Source organism: Protopterus annectens, chromosome 5.part1, assembly GCF_019279795.1.
Source record: "Protopterus annectens isolate FY-2018-M chromosome 5.part1, PAN1.0, whole genome shotgun sequence".
Classification (NCBI taxonomy): Eukaryota; Metazoa; Chordata; order Ceratodontiformes; family Protopteridae; genus Protopterus; species Protopterus annectens.
Window position 1 is genome coordinate 349,227,379 of NC_056736.1, and position 23,270 is coordinate 349,250,648.

The window sequence follows — 23,270 nt, forward strand, 5'->3', positions numbered from 1 at the left end:
GAGGAACAATGCCTACAGGATCCACATGGACGTGTGCCATTCAGTCTTGAAGGCACATCCAAGGCAACCTCAGTTGGCCTATTATATGAGTTGAAGTAACTAAGTAATTAGTTCTGGAGGCAAGAGACATGAATTATCCATATACCAGATGATCCAGCTGGTATATATCGGTACACAAATTATTTTTATGGCCTCTACTGGAATCCTGAACCAGATTTAAAGAAGATTGTTTTCTGATATACTGTAGGATATTATATGTCTCTATCTAGTTCAGTAGACATGATCTCGATGTGTTGAGCCTACCTAAAGACCGTGTGTTATGAGGAGTGCTTCTTAAAGTGCAACACGTCTATGTGTTGCACCACCACCAGCAGAGCCATTGCTCCTTTGTGTCTTGTCACTAGAAATATTGGTATGTCGACTTCGGCGAGTAAACTGTAGTGAGAAATGTGCTTATTTTCAACATATATGATAGAATGTTAAGTATAATCAAAACACTCCAGGAGTGATGCTGGCATGCCAAAGAAGATGGTAAATATCTGATGACTAATCGTTCAACTAGCACAAGAAAACTGAGACATAAACATGGATTAGAGTTTGCTGCAGGGATACCAGTGAAACCACCTCTGGGAGCCTGAAACATTCATTATTTCCACTTGCATTCATGGCCAGGATAGTGAGTAGCAACATGTTTTATATATATAACTGATAATGAATCCTAGTGCATCATGATTTTCAGGCTAGTGAAAGGGTTGCCAAAAGAGGGCTGCAGCTGATGTAAGTGCTATGAAAAGAAAGATAATTTTGTACCTTTTCTGTTACAGAGTTCAGAGTGCTTTTTTGGCCCTTGCAGTTACTAGTGGATACTTCTAATACTTTAAAACTCATGTTGCACCATAATCTGGGATCAGAGTTGTTTGGAGAAATGAGAACATGGATGACAGTATTAAAAGGTTCTAGTATACAGTTGAGATACAGAGGCACCCTCCAATCACAGGTTGAAGAGTGACCTTGCAAGAACACCATTCTTGTAAGTTAACCTTTACCCCATTACAGGAACCTTGTACTTGTAAGTTACCCCCCCCCCTTACAGGACTGTGCCACAGCACAAAGTTCGCAGCACATACTGTAAAGGGGCCACCCGATGGGAGCTAAATGGTGAAGAAAGAAAGGAAGAAGGAAAAGAAGAAAGAAAAATTATCATGTTGGGAACACTGTGCAAAAAGTTATAACAGAACCCTTCATTATGGTCAATAAGGGATCTAAAGCCTTTACAACTATCAACAAGAATCTATATTCTGATAGAACCCTAATCAATGCTGGTAATTGAACTTTCTGTTTTTTGTGCACTATATGGGAAATGTACTTCCTTTTTTTCATAAACATAAAGTTGGAGAGGTTTGTAGTAATATTCTCTTGCAATGTTTAACCTCTAGATTATTTTATTTTATTTTATTTATTAATTTATTTATTTAAAATTTGTAGAACACTGAACTCCATGAATCATTTTAGACTCAGTCTGTGAAGACTGGTAGAGAAGGGTGAAGATTGCCATCCTAGTCAAATAGAATTGTGCAGATAATTCTGTCAATTGTAAATATAAACGTAAACTACAGGCTTGTTGTCTTAAATGTAAAGAAATGCTGTTTCAACAATGTGGCAAAATTGCCATCTGCTGTGGGGAAAACTAGGTCAAGCATTTCATATCTGTTATTTGAAATTAAGATTATATCTTTTTATCCTTTTGATCTCCAGAGCTCGGAGTCAGTCTGTCTGGACTAGCACATTCTTTCTATTGTTTTAACTTAAGGAATATTTACTAGAGTGTACATGTAAAACATATTTTATTGTTGTAGCTTCCTGAACAGGTGTTAACTTGCTAAATAATGTAGCCTGTTGACCTGGGAACTCCAGGCTAAGTGTCAAAAAAATGATATAATGGGAACTAAATGAGAATGATGTAATCTGGGAGGGCCCAGCCGAAATGTTTGTTAGTGATTTTAAAAACTATTGCTCAGAGAGAGACTGTAAGCATATTTGCCTTCATATCCAACCTACAGCACTGCTTGTTGTCTTAAGTAAGTTATCTTTAGAAGTATGTTTTCTTGTAGCGATATCTAGGAATTAGAAAAGATTAGACTAAGTGTTTATCTGTTATGCCAGGACTGTATTACTGAATTATTTTAAGTTTCTGTGTGATCTCTGAACTCTTGAATGGCACTGTGGTGTAGTAGTATTGTCTTGTGTTTTTAGTATCTGTTATGAAATATTTTTAAACCCTTTTCAACTGTGGCTGGTTTATGTAGAGATAAATTAAGCTCTAGAGTACATTGCATGCTTATAAGTGACCCTGTAATAAGCCATTCCAATAAGCCTTAAGACTGCTTAGTTACACTACTATTGGATAATATTATTTCACAGTAATAATTGGACACCCTTTTATGGGCCTTTGAGTAGCTGATAATTATTAGCTGGTGGTGGCAGGAATTACTACCATTTAGTCTGGGTATAGGGTCACAGCTGGTGAATCTGTGTCAGCCTTTCCCAGGAGTGTCTGTGAAGTTGTATAAATACTTATCTCTAAGTGTGTGTGTGTGTGTGTGTGTGTGTGTGTGTGTGTGTGTGTGTGTGTGTGTGTGTGTGTGTCTGTGAGCTACTTAGGCAGGGACACGAAGCACTGGTTGGACAGAGAGGGTACTGGAGGTTTTAGCTTGCCAGCTAGGCTGAGATCTGGACTCTATAGCTGTGCCAGTGGGAAGTCTTATTGGGGACCTGGAGAGCAAGGGAGCAGCCAGCCCCAGACTGACTGTGATCTCTGCGTGCTGTTAAGGGAAATTGCACTTTACTCTGTGCATTTCTTATCCTTTCTCCTATATGAGACGCCCTCTTTGGTGTTAGTGGTGAAGATTGAGGCTCCTTGATTACTGGGCCAGGGCACGGGCGTCACACAGTCCACGAGTACAAACTCAAGAAAATTTCAAAACCCATTGCATAGAAAGTACACACACACACACAAACACACACACACACACACACACACACACACACACACACACACACACACACACACATACATGATTGAACTAATTTAATGTTGAACCACTCTGACAAAACAATAATTCAGACACAGACAAAAAAGTCCGAGCATATACAACATTGAAAACAAAAAATATTGAATAAAATAATATCAAGAAAGGAAGCTATTTCCTCTCGCAATATTAACACTAACCCCCCCCCCATTAACACTAACCCCCCCCATAACACTAGCCTCAAATTCATCTGAATAGCAGCAATGTTCACTTTTCATGAAACAGAGTTTTGTGCTCAGACTGTCATTCTTAATAATATTTCAATTGCCAAGGGCTTAAACTTCTTCAAATTTCATGTACGTTTAAATATTAGTACCCTCATTTCAGTGATAAAACATTTGCAATCGGACAAACAGTATTAACACACATTCCTGCGCACACACACACACACACACACACACACACACACACACACACACACACACACACACACACACACACACACACACACACACACACACACACACACACACACACACACACACACACACACACACACACACACACACACACACACACACACAGACACACACACACACACACACACACACACACACACACACACACACACACACACACAAAGTGCAGAGCAAGCCATTAAGGCTTACCAGTTTACTTTGTCAGGGATGTATCATCCTTTGAATGCCAGGTAGCTTGCAATATACTGAATCCTACATTAGTGAGACAACAGCAAAACTCCTGTGTGTCATCCTTCATATGAGATGTTTAACTGAGGTCCCATCTGCCTGAGTCAGTGAGAGTATATGAAAAACATTTCATCGCACTTATTGAAAAGAGTAGAGTACTTTATTAATTATTCCAGACATGATTTATTGCAATTCGATTCCTTTACAGTCTTTCACCTCATTATATCAATGCAGCAATAGGGAATTTCCCCGCTGCCCTTGCTAAATTTCCCCTAGTCAACATTCTGGGTCCTCCCTAAAAATAAGCAATAATTTTTTTTTTTTTTTTGGCTCCTGAAGTCTGAGAATAGCAAAGGAGCGTTATTTATTTATTTAGTTAGTTAGTTATGTTGCTTCCCAAGTCAGTGGGAAGGAGCCTTTTTGTTCTTTTGTTGCTTTCAATCTAATGTTGAGTGAGTGCTAGAATGGGGTCAGCACCAGCTACTAGAATAGCAAGTCACATCTCATCTATCTGAATAAAATAAATAAATAAATTAATTAATAAATAAATTTAAATGAATTGTATTTATTTTAATGAAAGCATACATACGAGTAGTTTTGTGTGTGTGTGTGTGTGTGTGTGTGTGTGTGTGTGTGTGTGTGTGTGTGTGTGTGTATGAATTCATAATTATGTAATAAAGGCTTTTTTCTGTGGCATGCAAAAAAGCAAAAAAAAAATGCTGAAAACCACTTTCAGTTGCAAGTTGAAATTCTGAGTAGCAAAATTGTGATCCTTAGAAAATAAGAACGGAAAGTACAAATGCAGTAAAATAGATGCTATATATGAGGCAGTGCAGTCACAGAATATTTCATCTGCTTGGAGAAACAGTAGTCTTGGAGTCAATGTAAGAAATTTGCAGGTGTAGGGGCAGAACTATAGCCGTGAATTCCAAATGTCTGAACATACCTTTCAACCTCTTAGAGCAAGAAATCTGGACAAAGCCATAAGTAAAAGTGGGACAAAGGCCCAAAAATAGGGACAATTTTTTAAAATTACAAACTTAAGTTAATAGAATAACAGGTTTTGCATTAGCATGAATTTTCTTAACTATGAAGTCTGAAACTCAAATGTCTGTCATTATTTTCTAACTTTAGTCTTTAATGATTTCCCAATAATTTGCCAGAAAACCACAATTTTATGAAAAAAACTGACCAAAAATATGAGGCAAAAATCTGAACATTCTATGAAAATCTGTACAGTTGAGAGGTATGTGTCAGAATTTGCTTTTTTTTTGTTTGCTTGCTTGTTTGTTTGTTTGACTGTCTGTATGTTTTGTTTTTTGAATCCCAGTTTAATTTTTTGAAATATCAGGATTGGTCGCACACTTTTGATAGGGAGCCAGTGGTTTTGTCATTTCACTTCCCATTCCATAGTTAAATAAATGTATTCACTAACACAGACTGATGTCTAGTCCAGAACAGATTATTTATTGTTTGTCCACTTTTTGCAAGGATATGGATGAACAGGATAATGTGGGTAGTGGAAAATGAATGAATAAATTAATGAATTTGAAATAAATGTATTCTTCTTATCATCAAAGTTTTTTGTCCACAGAATTCCTCTTAGTGAACTGTATGTAAGAGTGTATATGAATACAAACATTGTAAAATAATCCCTTTCTGGAACCCATGGATTCAACAGGCATATCTCAGAAGCAAGATATCAAATATAATTTCAGTGTCATCTCCTCTTACACTCAGTCACTATCTTCCTTTATAGAGCAGAGCCTGCGGTTACCGCATCTGATTTCAGTATCACAGTAGCTCTGCCACAAGCCCCTACACATACAAGTTATCTGAGAATTCTGTCATTGTTTAGTAGCCTGCAATCACTACATCTCACCTTAGTACTGAAGGAGCTCTGCCACAAGGCCCTACACCTACAATTGAACTCAGAATTTTGTCATTATTTAATAGCCTTTGGTCACTCCATCTGACCTCGATATTGCAGGAGCTATACCACAAGACCAAACACCTACAAGTTAACTGAGAATTTTTTCATTATTTAATGTAAGAATATTTATCATGAAGAACCTTGCTGCATATTAATCAGTTAAATACATGCCTTGTCTCTGGTTGAAAGTCTCTGTGAAATAGATAGTCCATGAACTCAGCTTCCTGTCAGACGATCCAAACACCATCTCCACGAATACGAAATGATCGACACGTATTGCGCAAACTACGTAAATGCCGAACATCCAAAACAGTGAAATCCAAATTGTTGAAGTGTTTTGGTTGGCCCATCTGCAGTATATCTCCTTAAGGTAAGTGTGTGATAGGTATGGACCTTAGGGTAGGGTGCGGGTTAAGGTAAGTGTATAGATAGGTAATGTATGTAAGATTTAGTGTGGTGTTAGAAGTAGGGTTTTGTTAAATGCATTTATGTGTATTATTTATTTTGTTAGGGTATATCTCCGTAGGGGAAGTTTGCGGTAGTTACTGACCTTAGGGTTAGGGAGGGGTTAAGGATAGTGCATAGATAGTTGTGTATGTGGGGTTTAATGCAGGGTTAGATGTTGGGTTTTGGTGCTTTACTTTAGGGTTCGGAGTAGGGTTTGATTAGTGTATGTATGTGATTTATTTATTTTGTTTGGGTAGGTAGTATGTAGCAGGTGGTGGGGTTGGCCGACTATGACCGCTCGATGTTTTAAATTTTGCGGTTTTAGTGCGTTCGGTCTATTCGTGGTTCGATTAATACATGTCGCCCTTTTGGTATTCACTGAAATGGATTTTTGCAGAACTGATATAGACCCCATGAACTCTAATGAAATTCTAGTGTTTTGATGTACTGGTTAATCCCACAAATGTTTACTAAGTGATGGTGTTATATTGTGCTTAGTGTAGTGCCATGTTCTGATAATTTGCTTGATACAGCTGTGTATTTACACTGCATTACTGTGGTTATCTGTTAGTATACTTCCTGCTAAAACTACTTTGAGCTTATATTCATACACTTTCTTACTGTCACTCTACTCTTGTATTTCCCTTGTATTCTCTTGCACTGACTTACTGTAGTCCTTTTTTGTATAATAGGTACTAACTTTATTGACTCAATATAATTTTACAGCTTTGTACAATTTTTTTCTTTCTTTTATTTAAGATCCTGCAGTCATCTGACCTCGGTATTGAAGGAGATTTGCCACAAGGCCCTACACCTTCTAGTTAACTCAGAATTTTATCATTGTATAATAGCCTGCAGTCACTAAATCTGACCTCAATTTTGCAGGAGCACTGACATAAGGCCTTAAACCTACAAGTTTACTTAGAATTTTGCAAGTGTTTAATAGCCTGCGGTCACCACATCTGACCTTGATATTGCAGGAACTCTGTCACAAGGCCCTACACCTAGAAGTTTACTGAGAATTTTGTCATTGTTTAATGTAAGTATTTATCATGAAGACCCTTGCTACTTATTAACTTTAATCAGTTAAATACATGGCTGCTCTGTGATTGAAAGTCTCTGTGAAATAGTCTGTGCACTATTAAGGACTTCTTATTAAGTTGCCCACTGTCCCCTTTTGCTTGACCTGTAGACTATACTGCATACGCCAGTTATTTAGTCTCAGGAAATTACAGAAAATCTGTTTTACTTGCATTTCTTTGTTAATTGCTTTTTTTCTGGATATAAACTGATTGCTTTTACCTATAAATTGACCTCAGGATAGGAAGCCCACTTGGCTTTGCTTAACTCCCTTAACCCCAATTTCTTCCCACCCCTTCCTTCCCCTAATATTATAGTTCCTACATACATATTTCAGTCGTGACTCTTATTCTAAAACCCATCCCAAATGACCGTACTACTTCTATACAAATGCGTCTGTTTCCTTTTTCCTACTTCCCTGTCTCTATTTAATTTTTAACCCTATTCCCAACTATCTTTCTCCCTCCCATACTGCTTTGCACTAGATTCATTTATAATCACAACCCTCCCTAATAACAAGTGTCTATTCCACATTGTATCTTTTTCCCAAATAAATCCTCTTTTCTTATTATTTTGACTACATTATTATACTGTAGCCGTTAATACCCCTCTATTCCTTACATTCCAGAGAAGATACTAAGACAAACCACCTCTCTTCCCTCCTTGCATATCCTCTTCCAGCTTTCATAGGTTCATAGATTCATAGTTAGGTACTAGGCTATCGGCGCTAGGGCCTATACAAGCCTAGCCAAAAAAGTACCCTAGCTTTTGCCACCCAAGAAAATTATTATCCTGTGCCCCTGTCAAGCAGAGCCACAGAGGTGATCCCCGGGGTGAATTTCAGAGTCCACCATCACTGAGTCTTCTACTGCCCTGCAACTTCTTGTTTCCTTCTTCATTGCTACTTCCCCACTACCTGACATCCATAAAATACAGATTCCTGTACTTAATTCTGCTACTCTTCAACTTATCCTCTATTCTTTTATTCCTACTGTGCAGTCTTTCATCCTACCGTGACTCAATAATATCTTACATCTCTTCAACTCTTTCCCAACCACCTATCCATACTTCGTCTATACACTATCCACACATTGCACCAACCTTTTTAATATTGTCCCTCAAATGCAGGCTGATTAATTCCACTTGATCTCAAACCAAAATAAAATTAAGTACAAGAATCCTCTGTAAAAAAAACAAGTATGCACAATTCCCCAATATACTAAAAATCCTTCTAGAAAGAGATATACACCCTAATCCCAGCCCCACTTATGTAACTCAGCAACAACTGATCCCTAACCCTGGGGATGTAAATATTGCTGCAATAAATGTTAGAAGTACAAGAAATAAAATTACTGAACTACATACCTGGATTACTCAACATAAGCCTGATGTTCTTGCTGTAACTGAAATTTGGCTCAAAACCAGATAAGTAACTCTGACGTTATACCTCCTTGCTATAATATCATCCATAGTTACTGTATGCAGAGGAAAAGTGGTGGTATTGCTTTAATATTTCCCAGTACCTATCACATGTCCCCTTACAGCAAACCAACACCAAAATTCAGTTTAGCAGGGCTTCTTATTGCTTTCCTCAAAATAAACTATTATAAACAAACATGTATTACTGTCCTTTACACCCCTCCTGGTGGCAATACAGCTATACTGGAAGATATCCTACATTGGATATCCATAACATTTCCACAAGAAAAAATATTACAAGGTGATATGAATGTCAGCTGGTTGGATATAAACTCTAATTCCCCTTCACCTAGCATGAACTTAAATGATTTTACACAACTAATTAATATCACTAAACATTATAGCAAGACATCAAATTCTCTATTAGACTGGCTCCTAGTATCAGATTCTAGCAAATACTCCACCACAGGTACAATTTCAGTCTCTCTCTCTGTGATCATTTCCCAATCTATACGACTAGGCATCTCACACATCCAGTTAAACAGCATATTTGTAAAACAACAAGCAACCTTTCTAAGTTTAACCCAGAAATGTTCATTACTCACTGTCATCTATTAGCTAGAATTTTCTAAAAATCCCCCTTAGACAATGCTGTAATTTAATTGAATACAATTTTTCTAAATATCCTAAATAGCCTTGTACCTCCTAGAAGAAAGACAATGAAAACAAATAATGCAATTTGGCTATTTAAAAATAGTAGAATGCTAATGCAGGATGCAGGAAAAGCCTGGAAAGAATGGCAAAAATATAAAACACCTCAATATCCTGAAAACTTCAGAATTCTTCACAGTTGTACTAAAAAGGAAATAAATTAAGAAAAAAAAACTGTAGTATAATAACTTTCAAAATGATACTAAACACAACCCTAAAATATTTTGCACATCTGTTAAAGAAATCTTGCATCCTGGCCAAAAATTCAACGCAAACCCCTCTCCCGAAAACTCACCACTTGAAACTACAATACAGTTCAACTCTTATTTCATAGATAGTATAGTATCTCTAACCAAGATTCCTCAGCGTCTAATCACAAGCCCACCCAACAACCACATATCAACAGATCCACTTTCACCTTCAAACCTGTGCCCACATCCTATATAAAACTACTTTTAAGCAAACTTAAACTGTGCTTTCTTCAGTTGATGGCTTCCCAAGCCAGTACCTAAAAATGTCCAGTAGTATTGCCTGTCCTGTCTCAATCAATATAAATAGGTCAGTCCAGGAATCCCATGTCCTCTCTCTGGAAAAAGTCACACATCATCCCTCTGCACAAAAAAAGAAATTCAACAGACATTAATCACCTTAGACTTATAGCAATCGTATCCCCCCTTACCAAAATAATTGAAATGTATTCAAAAACCATTTCTAGACTATCTTCTGCAGGAAGAACTCTTATCCCCTACACAACATGGCTTCTGTACATCCCATAGTACTAGCACTGCCCGTCTAACCTATACAGATAGTGTCAATAAAGCTAGAGATAATGGCAAACTGGTCTCTTCCTTATTTCTAGACTTGTCTAAAGCCTTTGACACAGTTTGTTACAGCAAACTTCTACTTCAAATGTCCTCACTAGGTCTCACTCAGCCCACCCTTCTGTGGTTCAAAAATTACCTGTGCAATAGATATCAGTCAGTAAAATGCCACTCCAACCTCCCTCCTTACCTCCTAGTCACCACTGGTGGACCACAAGGCTCTATCCTTGGGCCCCTCCTTTTTAACAATTTCACCAACACCATCTATACTTCCACTCAACAGGCCACCCTTATACAATATGCAAATGATTACACTCTCATTTGCACATCTGACAACATGGTACACCTCCAAAAAATACTCAGGAAGCTTTAACAGCCACAGAAACATGGCTTTTTAACTCATAGCTCATGCTCAACCCAAAAAAAGATCAAACTGCTACTTTTTCCACCATATCTCTCTCTCATGAAAAACAAAATTTAAAGTCCTCCCTCTTGATAATACAACCATTCGAGTCATTTCTCATAGCAAACTATTAGGGATGATTAATGGATGATTATCTTACTTTTGACTTGCCTGTACACAATTGCATAAGAAAAACTCATCATAAACTAGGGATGCTTTAAAGAGACAAAAACTTTCTCACATATGCAACTAAAACTACACTTGTCACTACTTATATGCTCTCCACTCCTCTTTATGGCACTCCCATCCTTACTAACCTCCAAGTTTCACAAACATTAAACCTTTAGCAATGCTATAACAAAGTTGCTACATTTGCAACACATACCCCTTTCAGAACCTACCAGTGTCTGGCACTGAAAAGCCTATATTAGTTAGAACTCCCACATCAACTAACATATACACAACTTGTTACCACTTTTAAAATTATCCAGTAACCATCTGTCTGTCCAGCACTAATAAACATTCTGCCAACTATCTTCCCAGTCGGTCGTTGTGATCCAGTGACCAAAAACTCCTGTCTGTCTACAAACCTAGCAAATGTGCTGGGCATTGTCTGTACTCATAGAAGGTTGCTAAGACCTGGAAATCATTATTTGTATCCATCAGATCTGCACCCTCCCTCCCATCTTTCAAAACCACTCTGAAAGACTTCCTAACTAAAATCTGGCTCTATTCTTGTTCAAAACCAGGATCAAACTGTACCTTTAAATGTGAACAAGTACCTTTTCATTCCTTATACATTCTTACTCTCCCTTCATCACTTACTTCCTTACTGCTAGCTAATTCTCTTCACTGACTTTCTTTCCAAATGTACCATAAGCCTATTTGTCCCTCACTTCATCTTGCAGATCCCATTTATATTAGACTAACTTACCTTTAATTTCTCTAAAAACTGTTTAAAATCTGTCTAAATATTAAATGATTGTCATATACCTTGTATCGATTCTTAACCAATGTTTTTCTATTATGTCTAATTTGTTATAATTATTTAAACTGCAGATGTTTTCATTTTATTTTTGAGGATTGTAAAATTATTGTTCTTAAAATGTTTTGTAATAATTTGAAGCTTTTCTCCCCAAGCCTCTGGTGAAAATGGGCTTCTACCCAATCAGACTTTCCCATTAATCAAATGTCAATAAATATATAAATACATTTCAGTATATTTGCTGACACAGAATATAGCCTTGCTGGCAGTTTTACAGTGCTTTTCTTTCATCAATTATTTGTTAAAACATGAAAATAATACATAGGCAAAACTGGTTCTGCAAGTTTCCCAACCTACTTTTGTGAGATGTTATAGTGAAGGAATGGACTTACATACTGCATGATGATAAAACAGCATGTGCCTCCCAGGCAATAAGAGATTCTGTTTTGTTTGGTACTAGAAAATGTGAACTTGTGAACCTCTGCTATCTCTGAAAAAACAAAAAAAAAAAAACAAAAAAAATCTTGCTTTTTTCCCACTTTTCTGAGATTTAAAAAAGTTCAGTTACAGGCTTGCTGTTCTTGAACTGTTTGTAAGTTTCTGTGAGGCCATTTTTTGCTTGGGCTAAAGGGAAGTCTCTCTGTTGATCAGTGGCAGTGAAAAACATTGAACAGCCTGCCTGCCCCTGTGGGAGTGGTTACTGACTTGAAACTGTAGTTTTATTGGCCATTTTGGGTCAATTCCAAAAATCCTTCATCTTCCTCTCTTAAAACCTGGTTGCCTCGTGGTTTTGGCATCTTTTCAGGCTTGTTGGCTGTTGGTGAAGCACCCACCAAGAGGAGAAAATGCTGAGAGAAGAAAGGAGCCACTTTTGAGATTTTAAGTATTTTTCCTCTGCTTTTTTGCTAAGTTTTTCTGCATAGCTGTCTATTTTGAGCATTTTATGGCTTGTTAATCTTGATTTCTGCATTAGTAACTGTATTTAGAGCACAACCTAGAGCTGTTTACACTTATTTTTAAAATCGTTTTTTTCTCAAAACTTGCATTTTATCTGTCTTTGGCCTAGCACTCTTGTGTGGGGTCATTTACTGCACTGTTATAACTTGTTGATACTTGTGAACATCTGCTATCTCTGAAAAAACAAAAAAACAAAACAAATCTTGCTTTTTTCCCACTTTTCTGAGATTTAAAAAAGTTCAGTTACAGGCTTGCTGTTCTTGAACTCTTTGTAAGTTTCTGTGAGGCCATTTTTTGCTTGGGCTAAAGGGAAGTCTCTCTGTTGATCAGTGGCAGTGAAAAACATTGAGCAGCCTGCCTGCCCCTGTGGGAGTGGTTACTGACTTGAAACTGTAGTTTTATTGGCCATTTTGGGTCATTTCCAAAACTCCTTCATCTTCATTTCTTAAAACCCTCTTTTGCGCGTTTTTGCACGTTTTTGTGCATAGCGCAACAGCGGGCAGCGCCACCTAATTGGGTTTAAACTATTCCTGGCTCCACAAAGTCTGATCTTCACTTTTTCCCTTAGAACTGCTCTATCTCTCAATTTAAACACCATATTCTCATTCTAAGGCCCTTCACTGGTCCAATTAAGTAATCCTACAAGTTAGCACTATTAAATCATAAGCACTACTTACTCTTATACTCTCTACGATTACCCTGTCCTCTATTGGTCCGTCTTAAATTCAGTTTCCCTATATTACTCTAGCATGTCCAAAGGTCAGTCAATGGTTTCTTCTCCAGTCCAGTTGGTGAATCTGGGAATTTTGAGGCAATGTTACAACTGTCTCATGTACACGGACAACCCTCTCCTCCTCCAAACAGGTTCAAATATATGTGAGAGATGCAACTATTTAGCCGAACTGGAAGCTGAGCTCTCTCATCTCAAAACTGGTGTAACCAGTCAGGAGGAGAAGGTAACCTCACACAACACAATTCCAGTATCACATAGTCCCACCACATCAGCGAACCAAACACATAAATACACAAAAACATACTTGGAGGCTCTAAATAAAAATCTACCTAAGCAACAGAGACCTCCAAAGCAGACATCCTAGCAAATGCTACCTCAAAACAAAACACACACAACACATAACCCACAAAGTCAGTGTGCCAAGCAGCCACAGCCCTTAAGGCTGAATAACACACCTGATACTTTTGTAATAGGTGACTCTATTGTCAGACACACTGACGTCCCCCTCACCACTGAATAAAGAGAAGGTCACGGTGAGCTGCCTGTCAGGTGCTAGCATCCGCCACATAACGCAAGCACTCAGGTCACTCCAAAGCAAATACAAATATGACTCAGTCATTGTACATACTGGTGTGAATGACCTGAGACGTACCTCCCTGGACTACATGAAAAGAGACATAGAGGAGCTCTCTGATCATGTAGCCCAGGCTGGTATGACCCTGACCTTGAGAAGCATCTTACCCTCACCTAGAATGATGCCACAGTACAAAGACAAAATGATCGATTTTAACAATTGGCTAAAATTTTGGTGTCATTCAAAGGGGATCCAGTGTCTGTCAGCCTGGGATGACATGCTCGACAAGCCACGTTTTGCTAGGGACGGCTTGCACCTGTCACCACTGGGCTTTTGGATATTGGCAAAGGCTCTTGCCACCCCCATAGTGCCGTTTTTAGGCAAGGCTGAAAAGTCAAACCCACCCCCATAGACAGCACAAGGAACAAGAAACTAAGGGTAATGCTGCTAAATGCCAGAAGTCTTAACCTCAAGATGCACACACTCAAAGCTCTCCTCAGTATGGAGAACATTGATATCTGTGCAGTGACAGAAACCTGGTTCAAGGCTCCAGAGAGCACCCCAGCACTACCAGGCTATACCTCATATCATGCTTTTCGGCCCCAAAACCCGGACCGAACCACAAAAGGAGGGGGAGTTTCCATATTTATCAAGGATATCCACACCTCCAGGTTAGTGGCATTACATGAAGTATCGGAGACCATCCATGTGCAACTAAAAGTGGGCAAGACTGCTTTTCAGTTTATAGCATCCTACAGACCACCCTCTCAAAGTCAGGAATCCCACTCGGCTTTCCTGAAAACATTGGAGAACATGAAGATCTCTGTGAACACCATTATATTGGGCAACTTCAACTACCCAAACATTGACTGGGAGCACTACTCAAGCCCCAGCACCTTAGCCCAAAGGTTCCTGGAAATTATAAACTCAAATGCTATGGAACAACTAGTCACCACTCCCACAAGAGGGGACAACATACTAGACCTGATCATTACCAACATGGGGACTCTATGCTCCACACCAGAAGTATATCCCTCATTGGTAAGATCAGACCATAAATTAATTTCACTGGATGTCCACATCCCGACCACACCCCCAGCCCAGAAAACCACAGTGAAAAACTTCTCAAAAGCGAACTTCTCACTTCTCAAAACCGAAGTGGAATCCTTGGGCCCCAGGGCCAGTGGAAACTATGGCCCAAACTGCAGAATCCTATATAAACGCATTCTACGGACATCTCCAGGAATGCATGGATCATGCTATCCCAAACAAAACCAAGACCCAATCATCCAAGGGCAGGCGTCCAGTCTGGTGGACCCCTGCCATAAATAAACTGTACAACAGAAGGAGGAAGCTACTACATGATAGAGCAAAATCCCTAATAGGGAAGGCATCTCTGATCAGTACTAGCAAAAAATTACGATCCCTCATAAAATCCTCCAAGGCCAGCTTCGAGAGAAAAATTGCACAGGACACCAAAGACAATCATAAGGCTTTTTTCAGTTATGTTAGAAACCTGGGATGCAACTCCCAGACTTGTTCTGAGTTGATTCTAAATGACAAAAAATACACTGAACCCACAGACATCACCAATATCCTGGCAGACAGGTTCAGTGCAAACTTCTCCACCCCTTCCCCCCCAAAAGAGCAAGTATCTATCCCGGCAGAGGGCTGCCTGCCAAACATCTCTGATGCTCAGGTGAAGGCTGCCCTCTCCAAAGCAAAAAACACTGCTTCCATGGGACCAGATGGCATCCCAGGTTGTGTCCTACATGAACTCCAAGAGGAACTAATCCCTCAAATAAAACAGCTATACAATCTCAGCCTCACTACAGGATATGTGCCCACAAAATGGCGTACAGCAACAGTGGTCCCACTCCACAAAGGTGGAGCCTCTACGGACCCTGGAAACTATCGCCCCATAAGCTTGACTAGCTTAGTCTGCAAGGCTATGGAGAGGATCATCATGGAACTCATAAACAAAGACATTGGGGACCTACAGACACTAGATCCTACCCAGTTCGGCTTTGTCAAGGGCAGATCCTGCCTTTTGAACCTGGTTGACTTCTTCAAAACAGTCACCAAAGCCATAGATGAAGGGAAGGTAGTCCACAGAGCCTATCTGGACCTTGCAAAGGCATTTGACACAATACCCCACTCGGGCATCATAGATAAGCTATCCAGCTTAAATATAAACCCCTATGTCACAAGATGGGTTGCAAACTGGCTCAAAGACAGAACCCACAGAGTGAGAGTTGCTGGAGCCATGTCATACTCGAAACCGGTCACAAGTGGCATCCCACAGGGTTCTGTCCTGGGACCACTCTTGTTCGGTATATACTTTTCTGAGGTACAGGCAAACGTGGGAGGACTATGGATCACCAAGTTCGCAGACGACTGCAAACTGGGCACCATAATCAACTCTCCAGATGACACAAACATCCTTCAAAAAGGTCTCACAGAGACAGATAACTGGTGCCAGCGCCATGGTTTAAAGCTAAATGCCAAAAAATGTATAGTCATACCCTTTGGCAAAAACAATGTGCCCACAAATTACCACATAGGCGGTAACCCATTAAGTACAGAGAAAGTTATTAGGGACCTGGGGACCCAAGTTGATAGCAATCTCTCCTTTGAAAACCACATTGCCAAAGTGGTTAGAAAGACCTTCTACATAGCCCACCTCATCATGAAGGGTTTCACATCTAGATCAAGAGAGGTAATCGTGCCCCTTTATTCATCCCTCATCAGGCCCATCATAGAATACAATGCCCCTTTTGGTATGTACCTTACCCGACACCTGCAGCAATTAGAAAGACCCCAAAAGTATCTCACCAAGAGGATCAAGGGTCTCAAACAGATGCCATATGCTGCTCGGTTAAAAAACTCCAGCTCTACTCAGTTGCATACCGCCTACTTCGAGGCGATCTATGCCTGACATACAAAGCTATGTCAAATCCAGAATTAATGGACATGCTCCACCTCAGTAAATCTAAATCCCTTAGAGCCACACGCTCGAGGGACTTGAACCTCAGCACAGAAATAAACAGAACTTGCTGGAGGGACAGGTTCATAACCCAGAGGCTCCCTTTGCTCTGGAATAGAATTCCAGTTCATGTGAGGCAGAGCACCTCACTGAATCTCTTCAAGAAGAATCTCGATAGGTGGATGGGGGATCGTAGGTTTGTCCCAGGGATTACTCCCGTGTCACTATTAGACAGAGGCACAGTAAACTAAACCTTAAAAAGGGCACAGTATACTCAAATCAAGGGGTGGAGTAAGCCATACAGAATCGGGCTAGGGTTATAATTGCCCCAGGGCAGATAGCCTAGTATGAACCTATGAACCTATGAACCTATAAAATGTGGGTCTAGTACAGGTTCTTGAATGCTAGTAGCTTGTGACAGACTTTCTCACTGCCACTTGCTCGAAAAAAGCAAGTGCTGAAACTCCCACTAGCCTGATCTCCCTTATCTATGTAGTCCTCCCAACATCTGACCCTATAAAACTGTATAGCCTCACAGGAACCCTAACTCTAACACTAAAACCTCCATCCAGTTCCAAACGCAAGTGCTCACTCCCTTACCCTAAAACTCCACAGACCCTCCTTAAACCTAAAGTCTCTGGTATCTCCTTAAATCTAAAACTGCAACTCTCCCCGCCTTAAATCTAAATTCCTTGATTGCTCCCTAACCCTAAAACTCTCTTCCCGCTCCCTAATCCTAAAACTCCCTTTCCATTTCCTACCCTAAAATCTCTCTCCTGCTCCCTTCTCTGACTAATGTACCTATGTCACTGAAAGTGTTGCTGTAAGGTGCATCAGCTGCTTGCCCAAACTCATGTTCGATTTCAAACATGAGTGGCAACCAACATGAGCTACAAGATGCTTGAGATCCTGGCTTTGAGACAGTGGTTTTCAAGAGTTTAGGACTCGAGTACTAATAGTTGACGACAAAATGTAGAGTAGTGGTATCGATATAGTACAGAACATTTCTTCCAGAAGTGTAAAACAGTGCCCTCATGACTTCTGATTTGTTCCAGTAATCATTAACTGAGTTTTTCATATAATGCATGCAGAGTAGGATGGCTTCCAGCTGTAAAGCAGAGAGAAACCTTTTGTTTGCAAGCTGTTTCATTATAAAATGATTTGGATTGATCTTCTGCTCTGTTTTTGTTCAATGCTTGAATTACAAAGGCTGTTTTTTATTGTCTGAGAGATACAAGAGTGTGTGGGTAGGGAGTAGGCAGCTGGTTATGTGAATATTTCACCAGTAGCATCGACTTTTGTGTCTGTATGTTGCTCTTCTTTGGAGCGTAACCTATCAGGAAGTTATTCAAAGCAAAGGGCAGGAAGTCAGTGCATTTCTGCAGAAGAGTGCATCAGAGCAGTTCAGGAGTAGCAGAGTGGAACTGATGTTTATCTTTGTGTTTTTTTTTTTAATTTCATTTCTTTTTTGGGGGGGGGGGACTCAAGGAATTCGATTAGGATTTAAAATATAAACAGAATTATGAATCACCAGCAGAAAAGTCTCATACAGTAAACTTTGGACAGGAAGGTGTTTGAGAGGCTTGCATTTTAAGGTATGTGTATGAATGCTGCCATAACTTTTTTTTTCTCAAGAAACCTGTACTGTATTTTATTAACTTTATTTTTTTCGTACATCTCATTTGAAAACCTGACTTTTTAAACAGTTTTCTTGTTTAAATAAATCCCTGAAGTGTAACATCATTTTGTACACAGTGATGTTTTATTGTTGCAGTTTGAATATGGTGCATTTTTTCATTTCTTCTAACAAACTGATCCAGTCCTTTCATAGGTGGATAGTGACGGTAGGTGAAGGAGGCAAAGGATCTCACTTCATTAACAATTTTTGTTATAAATTCTGAATAATCTATTACATTACATTAGCCATCTGTTCTGTGATGTAAGAGAAAATAAATTGCCTTAAAAATCTGTCTTTAGTCGTAGTGGAAATTGTTCTAGACTACCCTCTCAAAAAAAAAAAAAAAAAAAAAAAGAAAGAAACAATGCTTAGAGATGACTTGTGATATATGAAAGACGAAAACAAGAAATGGTTTGACTTCATAAAGACTACCTTGCATGCCTGGAGAGCAAACAGTGCAGGCATGGAAACTGCTGCTGCAAGAGCAACGTCACCCTAAACAGTAAATATGTATTATACAGATCAACAATGATGAAAAAGACATGTTTCTGCTAGGAAGCTGATTTTTAAGTCTTACTCTAGGCTTTGTGGGTGACTTAACAAGCACTTAACATTAGCCTTCATGGTAGAAAGCACTGTTTAGTATCAGTCATGATCTCAAAGTAAATGCTGAACGGAATCCTGTTGTTTATGGGAAGCTGCAGTGTCTGTGTGTGTGTGTGTGTGGGGGGGGGGGGGGGGGGGTTACAGATAGGCAGAAACTTTCAACTAATTTATCTGTGTACACTGGCAGCAGGAATGTGTCATGTTAGTTTATGCTGCTCTGAATAGCCTTTAATAATTGCTATATGCAAATGCAAACAATGCTGCTTTTATAATGATGACTGTGTAACACAATGGTGCTATTCTTCTAGCAACTTCAACCCTCAACATTTACCACACTACACGCAATTAATATCTTCTAATGTGTTTCACGTTTTTGTAGACACAAGATGCTCATTAGAGTTTTAGAATTAGTGTAGATATGAAGACCTGCTGCACAGAACATAGTCATTTTTTTCAGTAAAGTGAATTTATTTCATTTAATAGGACAAACTCTCTGTGACTGAGGCAAGATAGCTAAAAATAATTTGGGGGCCGTGACCTGCATGAAACATTTATTGATATATACTTAATTTTGCTTTGTGGTAGACATGCTCTGCAAACTTGACAGTCTTTGTATTTGACATAGGAGAGACTTGCAAGTCAATACAGTGCTTTGTGGCAGTGGGACTTGCACACATGAGTTAATGCTGTTAATAATAACAGCAAATTACATCACTTAGGTAAAAATGAGTAACCAAATATAATTTAGTATAAGGGGTAGATACATCTAGCCTGATTAGAAGATATGACACTGCTCACATGTAATAGCATAACAAAAGGGGTAAGAAGAGAAATGTAGTTATGGTTATGGATGGCCAATCACTCTACAGTCTGGGTCAATTACAACGTTGAAAAAAATATTTCACTAGTGCAAACTGTGGAACTCTATAAAGATATGAAAATATATGTGATGGATGCAAATTTGATTGGGACAGAAGCTCACAACAGTATAATTGTGGTGTTTTAATGGTTGTAATTGAATTTAAGGTCTTCTTCGCTGGCACAGCTCCATATATCATAAATCTGAAATTAGCACATGAAGGAAGAATTTGAGAAGATAGTGCTGATGGATGGTAGATGAGATCTGGGAAGTAAGCAGTCATGTTTGTAAAAGATTTAATGAAAAAGAGAAAGGCTGAAGGGGTAAAATTATGATAGTCCTGACTAAGTAAAGTACAGTAACAGGTGGTTAAGTTGCAGCTGTGTTACATAAATGAAAGGAAAAAAAAACTATAATGATGGCTTAAATTGAATTCATACCTAACAAGCATTCTTCATAGCATGGCCACTCTTTTAGATTTACTGTTGTGGATTCTTTAGATATGGATATTAGAGTAGGCACTGGTGTTGGAAAAGTAAGAACTGTTATGGCAGTTACATTTAAATGCAGCACAATGGCCAGGTCTTAATGATTTTCTTTATATCTTGTGTTTGCTAAAACATAAAACTTTTGAGAGATAGTGTGGGTGTACATACTTCTTAGTTTTAATTATTTTATATATATTTTTTGTATATTAGTTTATATATTTTTGTCTATATTTGTCATGGCAGTGCAGTGGTGCAGCAGTTAGTGCTGTCACCTCACAGCAAGAGGTTCTCTGGTTCGATTCTCAGCTGAGGTGCCCTCTGTGTGGAGTTTGCATGTTCTCCCTGCGTTTGTGTGGGTTTCCTCTGGGTACTCTGGTTTCCTCCCACATTCTAAAGACATGCTTCTGGAGCATTTCTCCCTGGGCCTCTGCTGAAAACAGGATCTGTGGAACCTAGTCGGACTTTCCCAATCAACAAATGTTACATAAAATATTTACAATGATATATATATACAGTTATGTATATTTTAGGAGTTTGTAGAAGATGCCTTTTAGGATTTTAATGTAATGAATTTCGGGTTTATTTAATAATGTCCCTTTAAGGTAATTCATTTGCCTATAATAGGTTGAGTTTAGGAGGTGTGCCTTTTTAAAAATGCTTTTAAGGATTGTGTTTGGTAATGGTATTTGTCTGAAGAAGTCTCTGAATTAGCGGAGATGAAAGCGCTTATCATTTTTTATTTTGTGGTCTCTTATTTTGCCTATTAAAATTATATTCATTGGTGAATTAGTGTGCCTCGCCTGCTTCTTTTGCCGGACTACTTGGTTTTGCCGGTATGTGTTTTTTTGGCCTGCTGTTGTATTCTTTTTTAAGATGTCACCTTGTTTAGAAAACATAAAAGATGACAAGGAAATACAATTGTGCAACAACCTTTGCTTCTTAATGTAGTTTGTTCTCTTTACCATCAATGCTTAAAAAAATTAAACTGTCTTTGATGGGGACAGTATAGAACTAGTACCAAGGCTTATCTGTTACATCTCTCAGTGTCTTGCATAGATAACTGAAAATTCAATCCATCTGACATTTTTCAAGAAGGTCTCAGGTCATAACAACAACATTTATAATGCAGAGGGTCTGGATAAGGAAAGTAATCTTATAAACTCAATTTGTACAGAGTTAAGTGGTGATAGTTTGCAGAAATTAAAGACAAAAGGCAAAAAAAGATAGACAGATGCTAGTTGGTGCATTAATACAGTTCATGTAATCAATTATTTCATCAGGTGTACAACCACTGGTTGTATTTATTTATTTAAACATTTGTTGATTGGGAAAGTAAGACTAGGACAGAGCCTAGTTTCAGTGGAGGTCCAGGGGAAGTGCTACAGACATATGTCTTTGAAATGAGGAAGAAAACCCACACAAACACAAGGAGGACATGCAGGTTCTGCACAGAAGGCACCCCAGCCAGGAATCAAACCAGAGATCCTCTTGCTGTAAGGTGATAACATTAACCAGTGCACCACCTGGTAGATATAGCTCTAAACTTTTTTGCTCAAGAATGAGGGACAAAGGCAAAAGAATAAGTAACATTTTTTAAATATTACTCTAATTCATTTATAAAGTTATTTGCGCAACAAGTTTTACATCGGTTTAGAATTTCTGAAGAATAAGAAGTGTGAAATTCTAATGTCTTGCATTACTGATTGACTGTAATCCTCAGTGATTAAGAGAAAATCAAAAATTGTATGAGTTGTTCTTCTTTCGACTTTTCCCAGTTAGGGGTCGCCACAGCGGAACTCCGGTCCGCTAATGATTGGCAGTAGATTTTTATGGTGCCAAGGTGCCAGCTCAATGCCTAACCTTCAACGAAGGCATGCCCATTTACACATGTCTTTCGAACGCCACTTGACCACGGGGAGGACATGCAGACTCCACACAGAAGTGACGGGGCAAAAATAATGAGGCAACATTAGAGATATTTTGCAAAATCATGAGCAGTTAAGAACTGCGGTGCAGGGAGTCTTAAGGATGAAAAAAATACAAACATTGTAATCGAACCTTATTTCCTAGGCAACTTGTAATCTTTCTGCATTGGTCATTCTAAGGATGACTTTATTCGCTTCTAATGAGTTGTGTTTGGTGTTCTATTGACCACCTATGTTCTGTTTAAAGTTCTGGACTGGTCAGAACCATTTAAGCTTTGTTAATTGATTGTCTAATAAAGTATTCAGTTGATCGAGTTTTCAGAAACTCGAAATTCAAATAGTTGAGACCATATGATCGAGTTTTTGAAAACTCAAAGCTTCTGATTGGAAATTGCGGTACAGTGTGGCTTGGGAAATTTACATTTTTTCCCACAGTAGTGTGATCTGTGAGTTGGTATATAATTTGCAGGAGGTGTGGGTGGTTCAGGGGAGCTTGCCCCCCCCCCCCTGAAAAATACATAAAAAAGTACATTTTTCTGTTTTGTAGGCTTTTTTTTGGATGTTCAGGTTTTCAGAAACTCAATCATATGGTCTCGACTGTATGAATTTTGAGTTTCTGAAACCTCAGTCATTTGACATTGACCCATATATAGATACACACATGGGTTTAGTGTGTTTCATCCTAAGTTCATTACACCAAATGTATGGTTAGGAAGCTTGCTTTGTCAAATTTTCAGCTCATCACAGGATGCCAGCATTTGTTTTGTAAGATCACTACACAGTAGCAAGTGGGATATTGCTCTTTCCCCACTGTTTTGCAGTCTTAGGGTTGGTTTATATAATTAGCAGGGGTGTGAGGTATTCAGCCGTCTACATCAGGGGTGTTCTGAGGCATACCCCCTGTGTAAATTCTTTTGTTTCTTGCTTTT

At 38.8% G+C, this 23,270-nt stretch overlaps 1 protein-coding gene across 4 annotated transcripts in view; it reads left to right on the forward strand.

The window, feature by feature from the left end:
- ARAP1 (ArfGAP with RhoGAP domain, ankyrin repeat and PH domain 1) overlaps positions 1-23,270 on the forward strand; it is a 2,759,262-nt gene that overhangs the window by 779,609 nt on the left and 1,956,383 nt on the right. Inside the window, exon 1 of one of the 4 annotated variants that reach the window (XM_044073032.1) lies at positions 18,182-18,380. The exons of the other annotated variants lie outside the window; for them this stretch is intronic. The gene's annotated coding sequence lies outside the window, so the exon portion shown is untranslated. Of the gene's footprint in view, positions 1-18,181; positions 18,381-23,270 lie in introns of those variants that run through there. 4 annotated transcript variants of the gene reach the window in all.